Source organism: Pantherophis guttatus, chromosome 1, assembly GCF_059756535.1.
Source record: "Pantherophis guttatus breed Tessera chromosome 1, ASM5975653v1, whole genome shotgun sequence".
In the NCBI taxonomy this organism is placed as follows: Eukaryota; Metazoa; Chordata; class Lepidosauria; order Squamata; family Colubridae; genus Pantherophis; species Pantherophis guttatus.
The window spans coordinates 317,676,591-317,683,933 of record NC_142063.1 but is presented as its reverse complement, the minus strand read 5'-3'; positions in this window follow the sequence as shown (position 1 = coordinate 317,683,933).

Genomic DNA, 7,343 nt, shown 5'->3' with positions numbered 1-7,343 from the left:
ATATATATCTAATTTTCTTAGGCTTATCACCAATTACACTTCTCATTTTACATAAAATCATTTCAAAATCAATTCACATCATTTAATTATCATTCATCGTCTTCTTTTACCTCAATTAATTTCCAACATTTTTATCTTTAAGCTATTTTCCATCCTATTCTCCTCCACGTCTCCATCCATTTATTTTGTCTGGTTCTCAGTATACTTTTATTTTGTCTGGCTTCCAGCATATTCTCCTCCACTCCTAAATCTATTGTTTGGCTGATTCACATCATTTTTATTTTGGCTGTTTTCCAGCATAATCTCCTCCATTCCTCCCGCTGATTACCAGCATATTCTCCTCCACTCCTAAATCTATTGTTGGGCTGATTTACAGCATTTTTATTTTGGCTGTCTTCCACCATAGTCTCCTCCATTCCTCCCGCTGATTTTTAGCATATTCTGGCTGTTTCACGGCATATTGCATAGGCTATTTTTCAATATATTCTCCTCCATGTCTCCCACCAGTTTAGAATAGAAACGTGTTACAACATATATATTCTCCACATATTCTCTCCTTGGCTATAAATTTTTCTTGAATTTATCCCATATACATATTCTTATTTTTAAAACATCATTTTTATCCACCTTAGGATCAGTTTTCCTTATTTATTAATCCATAAGCACCACCTGTTAATATTCCAAATTCATTTAAGCATTTAAACATTATATTTTCATTTAATCAGACTATCTTAACCATAAATATTCCATTTCAAATTCAAATTCAATATTGCCAAATTTAAAAGAAAAAGAAAAAAAGAAAGAGAAGAAAAACACCTTTTATCAAAATTCAAGCTTCATTTAAACATTTAAACATTAGATTTCCCTTTTTAATCAAACTCTTATGTTCTTATCTCACAACCAAATTTATTCTATTTCTTCCTTTCTCTATCTGTCCAATTATTCCTTTTCAAATTCAGTGTTGTCAAATTTAAAGCTCTTTAAAAAAAATAAAAAAGAGAGAAAAAAAACTTTTTTTAGTTCTTTTATAGCATCCATTTCATATAAAGTCCATTTTCTTCCCTTCTTTTGTTGCTGCACCATTTTCTTTTGTTCCTATGCCTGCTAGTTTCAATTTTAATAGTTCTGTTTTATTTCTTCTTTCTTTCCACCAATAAAACCAATAAAACCACCAATAGACAGATTGGGAATCCCCAAAGTCAGACACTCTTGGTTATTTTCAAAGTAATCCAATTTAAGTAGTAGAACACATTGTTTCTCTTTCAGCCACAAGCAATCTGCAATTCACACTTTCACTTAGTCACGGCAATTCTCCATTTTGTCAATTATATGGTCATCCGCTTGTCTCTTTTCTTTTAGCTTTTAAAGTTATCAAGTTCCTACTTATCATTTTTTCCTTTTTTCTTTCTCCAAAGGTAATCTATTCCAATTTTAAAAAGTTTCTCAATTTTCTGACTTTTTTCAGTAGACAATTATTCCAAATCGGTCAGTAGTAAACTAATCTCCTTAATGGGTCTTTTCCTCCTGCAAGTTATTTTACTAAGTCTTCTTGCCCCACTGATCCGTAGCCGCTATTTAAGGCTGGGGGCTTAATTGTAAAAATCCATGTTCTAAGCACTGCTCTCGCCTGGGTTGGTGTCACTCACCTGGCTTCCAAACGCTTCGCTCTTTTCTCCTTTCTTCCTCCTGCACAGTGCTTCTCTGGTTTGCCCTGGCCTCGAGGCAGCTGCCATGGCTGCTGCACCTCCGCCACTGGCTCAGAGGGTTTCCTCTGGCCTCCGAAGAACTTGCCCGTTCCTCTCAGCCGTCCAAGGTGTCCCTCTCTTTCCCCTGTCCCTACAGGACAGGTTCGGTCCTCAGACCTGTCAGTGGCAGTTCGACATTCGGGGTTTTCGCGGGGCTCATTAGAGCCCCTCTATTTCCCCGACTGAATTGCCGCAGTGCCAAACCGGAAGTCCCCATTGTTTGCCCATGTATTATTGAGTTTGAAGCTGAAGTGGTTGTTGACAGGTAGGACATTGTAGCAGACAATTTTGTGTACAATGCTTAGGTCAGACTGTAGGCGGCGTGGTTCCAAGTTACCCAAGCCCAAAATTTCAAACCCGGTGACACAAGGTATACTATTATGAGCAGAGGAGTGGAGTACTCTTCTCGTGAAATACTTCTGGACCCGCTCAATTGTATTAATGTCCGATATACAGTGTGGATTCCAGACAGACAAGCTATATTCGAGAATTGGTCTGGCAAAGGTTTTGCATGCCCTAGTTTGCAGTACAATGTTACCGAAGAAGAAGCTTCGCAAAATTAGGTTAACAACTCTTAATGCCTTTTTGGCAATGCTGTTACACTGAGCTCTGGGGCTTAGATCGTTGGAGATGAATACTCCTAGATCCTTGAGAGACACAGGGTCATCTACAAGGTCATATCCACCCAGATTGTATTTGGTGTTCTGATTTTTGTTGCCAAAGTGTAAGACAGAGCATTTGTTAGTTGGGATTTGGAGTTGCCAATTGCGCAACAATTCTGACAGTCAAGGTTGCTTTGTAGGGCAGCAACATTGTCGGTGGTGTTAAATAGTTTTACGTTATCAGTGAAGAGGACGCAGCTACATATAATATGATCACAAAGGTCATTTAAGGTATAGGTGGTACCTGACTTAATAGTATTAACCATCAGAGGGATCTTGGAGTCCTAGTAGACAATCATTTAAATATAAGCGAGCAGTGTGCAGTAGCTGCCAAGAAAGCCACCACAGTTCTAGGCTGAACAAACAGATATAGAATCAAATTCATGTGAAGTGTTAAAACCACACTTGGAATACTGCATCTAGTTTTGGTTGCCACAATGTAAAAAAAAATGTTGAGACACTAGAAAGAGTGCAGAGAAGAGCAACAAAGATGATTAGGGTACTGGAGGCTAAAACATATAAAGAACTGTTACCGGAATTGGGTATGTCTAGTTTAATGAAAAGAAGGACTAGAAGTCAGGGGTGAAATCGACTTACCTTCCCTACCAGTTTGGAAGTGCTTGCACCACGCGCGCCTGCTTGCTTCACTCGTGCATGCATGCCACATGCAATTTTGGACCCTCTGCGCATGCGCAAAGCCTTCTGTGCATGCACAGAGGGTAAAAAACAGGTTAAAACCAGGAAATAACAACGTCCAGGTGGGTGGTTGGAGCCTTGCACTGCCACCGCTACCATTTCTCCAAATCACTCACCCCTGCCGCTACCGGTTTGCACGAATCAGTCACTCCCTGCTAGGAGTGACATGATAACAGTGTTCCAATATCTCAGAGGTTGCTACAAAGAAGAGGGAGTCAAACTATTCTCCACAGCACCTGAAGGCAGGACAAGAAGTGATGGATGGAAACTGATCAAGGAGAGAAGCAACCTAGAATTAAGGAGAAATGTCTTACAGTTAGAACAATTAATCAGTGGAACAAATTTCCTCCAGACGTTATGAATTCTCCAACACTAGAAGTTGTTAAGAGGAGATGGGACAACCCTTTGCCTGAAATGGTATAGGGTTCCCTGCCTGAGTAGGGAGTAGGACTAAAGACCTCTAAGGTTCCTTCCAACTCAATCTATTCTATACTAAAACTGGGTACTTAATCCATTGAATGGATCTTGCATTTCTAGTGTTGAGGGCAGATTATTGATTTAATGGACTATTGTTGGATCAATCCAACAATATTTAACAAATTAAATAATAAATAAATAAATAAATAAATAAATAAATAAATAAATAAATCATAGGAATATTTCTCTATGGTGAGTGGCCCATAGCAGAAAGTGAGAATCTGCTCAGAACTTTTCACTAATTTATGATAGAAAATGCAATTGCCTAAGCTGAAATTGACAATTGCGACTGAAAGATAAAAATGAGCCAAGGGTATCCATAGAGAGGAAGTAAGCCAGGAGTCCTGTAGATCAGGACTGTCAAGCTCTCGGCACATGGGCCAGATGCCTCACAAGCTGGCCACGCCCATGCCTGGTTTAGCGAAGGGGGAAAAAAGTCCTAGTACGTCACGTGATGCCGCCATGATGATGTGAGTTTGACACCCCAGCTGTAGATTTACTTCAGAAGATAAATGAAACGTACCACGTTGTTGGGAATCAAAGGATATATATAAGAAATATCAGCAAATGGATAAAAGAGGCACTTCTGAGGAAGCAATGGCAGACTGAAATGACTCTACTCTTTGCAGAGCCTACAAGTGTGGTGAAATGAAGGGCTGGTGAATAAACCAGCTTCTTGAAATTGCTCTCCAGGCAAAGGGAAAGATCTGGGATCACTCACAAGAGTTCCATACTTTGGGTCCCGGTTCTTCCCTTAAATTAGCATAAGAGACATGTTACACTTATAAAGGATATCCTTTAAAAAAACAAGTAAATGAAAAGAAATAAACTTTTTGGACACTATTCAAAGGGGACGAAAAAGCAACATTTTTAAAAGTAAAAAGAACAAATATAAAGTTGTCTTATTTGATCAAGTTTAAATTATAAATGTAAATCTTAATTAATTTTTCTTAACAAAGACTAACTATCTGTCACTGCGTTATTTTATTTGCCAGCTGAACTCATCATTTCTGGACTATCTGACTTTCCGTACCTTGCCAAGAATTGTTATCAAAAGTTACTACGCATGTCTGCATTCTTTCACTTGCTTCACATACTCTTTCCTTTGTTCTCTTGCCAGAAAGGTCCGGCTGAGAAATAGCCGGCAAGAATTATTTCAAAAATGTAGCAATTACTTTTCTTAGTTAGTGAGGTGTTTTATTTTCTTTATAACAAATAAATGAGTTTTATTAGAGAACTTTTCTTCGCGTTTCTTTTCGGAATATTGCAACAAGGAATAAGCCTCGATCCATCCTCTAAACCAGGGTGATTTGTCCCAGAGCCAAACATGGGATTAATCGATGCCCTGACACTATCAAGGCTTTAAAGATATATTTATAAAAAGAGATAAGATATGGAAAGCAGAGCATTTTTTATTGTATTTCCAGTGGAAACAGTAAGCTATTGTGTTAAAAATAAAGGAATACAAATGTATTTCTAAATTTTAAGGCGCTTGCCGAATTTATTTAGAGAGATCACCTTCCATTCCTCTATAAGAAACGCTTTAAACTGAAGAAAAGGAAACAGAAGAATAAAGCTGGACTTCTATATTGAATACTAATCTGCTATATTTCCTCCTATTCCTATTAGAGAAATAGTAACCTTCGGCCTAAAATATGCATTTGTTAAATGAAAAAGATTAAAAGAGTTGGAGATCAGAGGAAAAGTTCATTCTTAATGTTATAGTATTTAAATAACCAAATGGTACTGTATGTGAGAAAAAAATATGAACTTTTTAGTATTAGCTTTACAACATTAAAACTATTAAAATTATATTATAATTATTCATGGTAACTGAGCATTTTTTATGTTATTATGTTCTTTGTACTGAAGCTCCCTCTTGTGGCTGAGAGAGAGGAAAAAATAAAAATAAACAATAACTGCTTTAGCTAGGCTAAATTACACATTTGATTACCCTAAAAAAGATGTAGCTATTTTAACTGCCTACTACCTTCCCTCCTTTCCTAGAATTCTTGCTGGCTTCCACGTCATTCCTCAAGGTTGCCAAAAATTAAGCCACCTTTGACGCTTGTGCTTCTTAAAGCTTCATAAATAGCCCCAGCAAAGAACTGCTCAGTACCGCTTGACCCAACTTAGAGATTCCTGCCTCTTGAACTGGTTGCTCTGAGCTTCAGCCATGAAGGCTTTTCTCCTCCTTGTTGCCATCTTCTTGTTTTCCCACCAGGCTGTCACAGGTAAGGAGAGAACTAAAATGACTCAGATGGTCTAGAGTAAGGTGAACAGATTTTAACATTGGTAAAGAGGGACATTGTGGGCGTGGCTTATTGTGTGGGCATGGCTTGGAGGCCATGTGACTGGGTGGGCGTGGCTAGCTGGTCATGTGACCGGGTGGCCATAGCTATGTGTATAGGGACTACTCAGAGGGCTGAAAAGTCATTTCTGACAGGTCCTCACACTTTTGACTGGTCCTCACACTTATGACCATCCTCACATTTATGCCCGTGCAGCATTCTTAACAACCATGTCACTCATTTCACAACTGCTTCTCTTCACCATGGTGACAAGATAGGGCAAAAACGTAAAATTTGAGGACAGTCGTAAGTTCGAGGACTGGTCAAAAGTGCGAGGACCAGTCAAAAATAACTTTTTCAGCCCTCTGAGTAGTCCATATGCACAAAAGGACTAACCAGAGGGCTGAAAAAAGTCATTTCTGACAGGTCCTCGCACTTTTGACTGGTCCTCACACTTATGACCATCCTCACATTTATGCCCATGCAGCATTCTTAACAACCATGTCACTCATTTCACAACTGCTTCTCTTCACCATGATGACAAGATAGGGCAAAAATGTAAAATGTGAGGACAGTCGTAAGTTCGAGGACTGGTCAAAAGTGCGAGGACCAGTCAAAAATAACTTTTTCAGCCCTCTGAGTAGTCCATATGCACAAAAGGACTAACCAGAGGGCTGAAAAAAGTCATTTCTGACAGGTCCTCGCACTTTTGACTGGTCCTCACACTTATGACCATCCTCACATTTATGCCCGTGCAGCATTCTTTACAACCATGTCACTCATTTCACAACTGCTTCTCTTCACCATGATGACAAGATAGGGCAAAAATGTAAAATGTGAGGACAGTCGTAAGTTCGAGGACTGGTCAAAAGTGCGAGGACCAGTCAAAAATAACTTTTTCAGCCCTCTGAGTAGTCCATATGCATAAAAGGATACAGTAATAGAGAGGGATGAAGGAAGGGAAGGGAAATTAGAGTAGGAGTGACGGTTAAGAGAGGGAGGAAGAGAGGAGGAGAAGGAGAAAGGAAGAGGAAGTAGGGAGGAGAAAAAGAGGGTGGGGGAAAGAGAAAGTAAGAAGGAAAGAAAAGAGAGAGGTGGTAGGTTTGAGGAGAAAGATTGCTGTACAATAAAAAAGATGAAAGGGAAGAAAGCCAACCCCAAACAAATATAAAGATATTAAGATAAAGAATGAATTGTTAAACTTTAAGGAATAAAAGAGAACAAATATGAATAAATAGCAATAATTAGAAACACACATACATACAATGTATTTTCTTTGAACAGAATATTTGGCTGGTTCACAAATTTAAACAGTGTTTAGTCATTTCAATTAAATTTACAATTTCTATATTTCCTTTTTGCCATATTTATTCCTCATCTATTTTTTTAAAAAAACAATATTACCCTTCATCCTCATCTCTAATCTTAATCAAATTCAATTTTTCCCTTCTATTCTATTTTATACCCCTTCC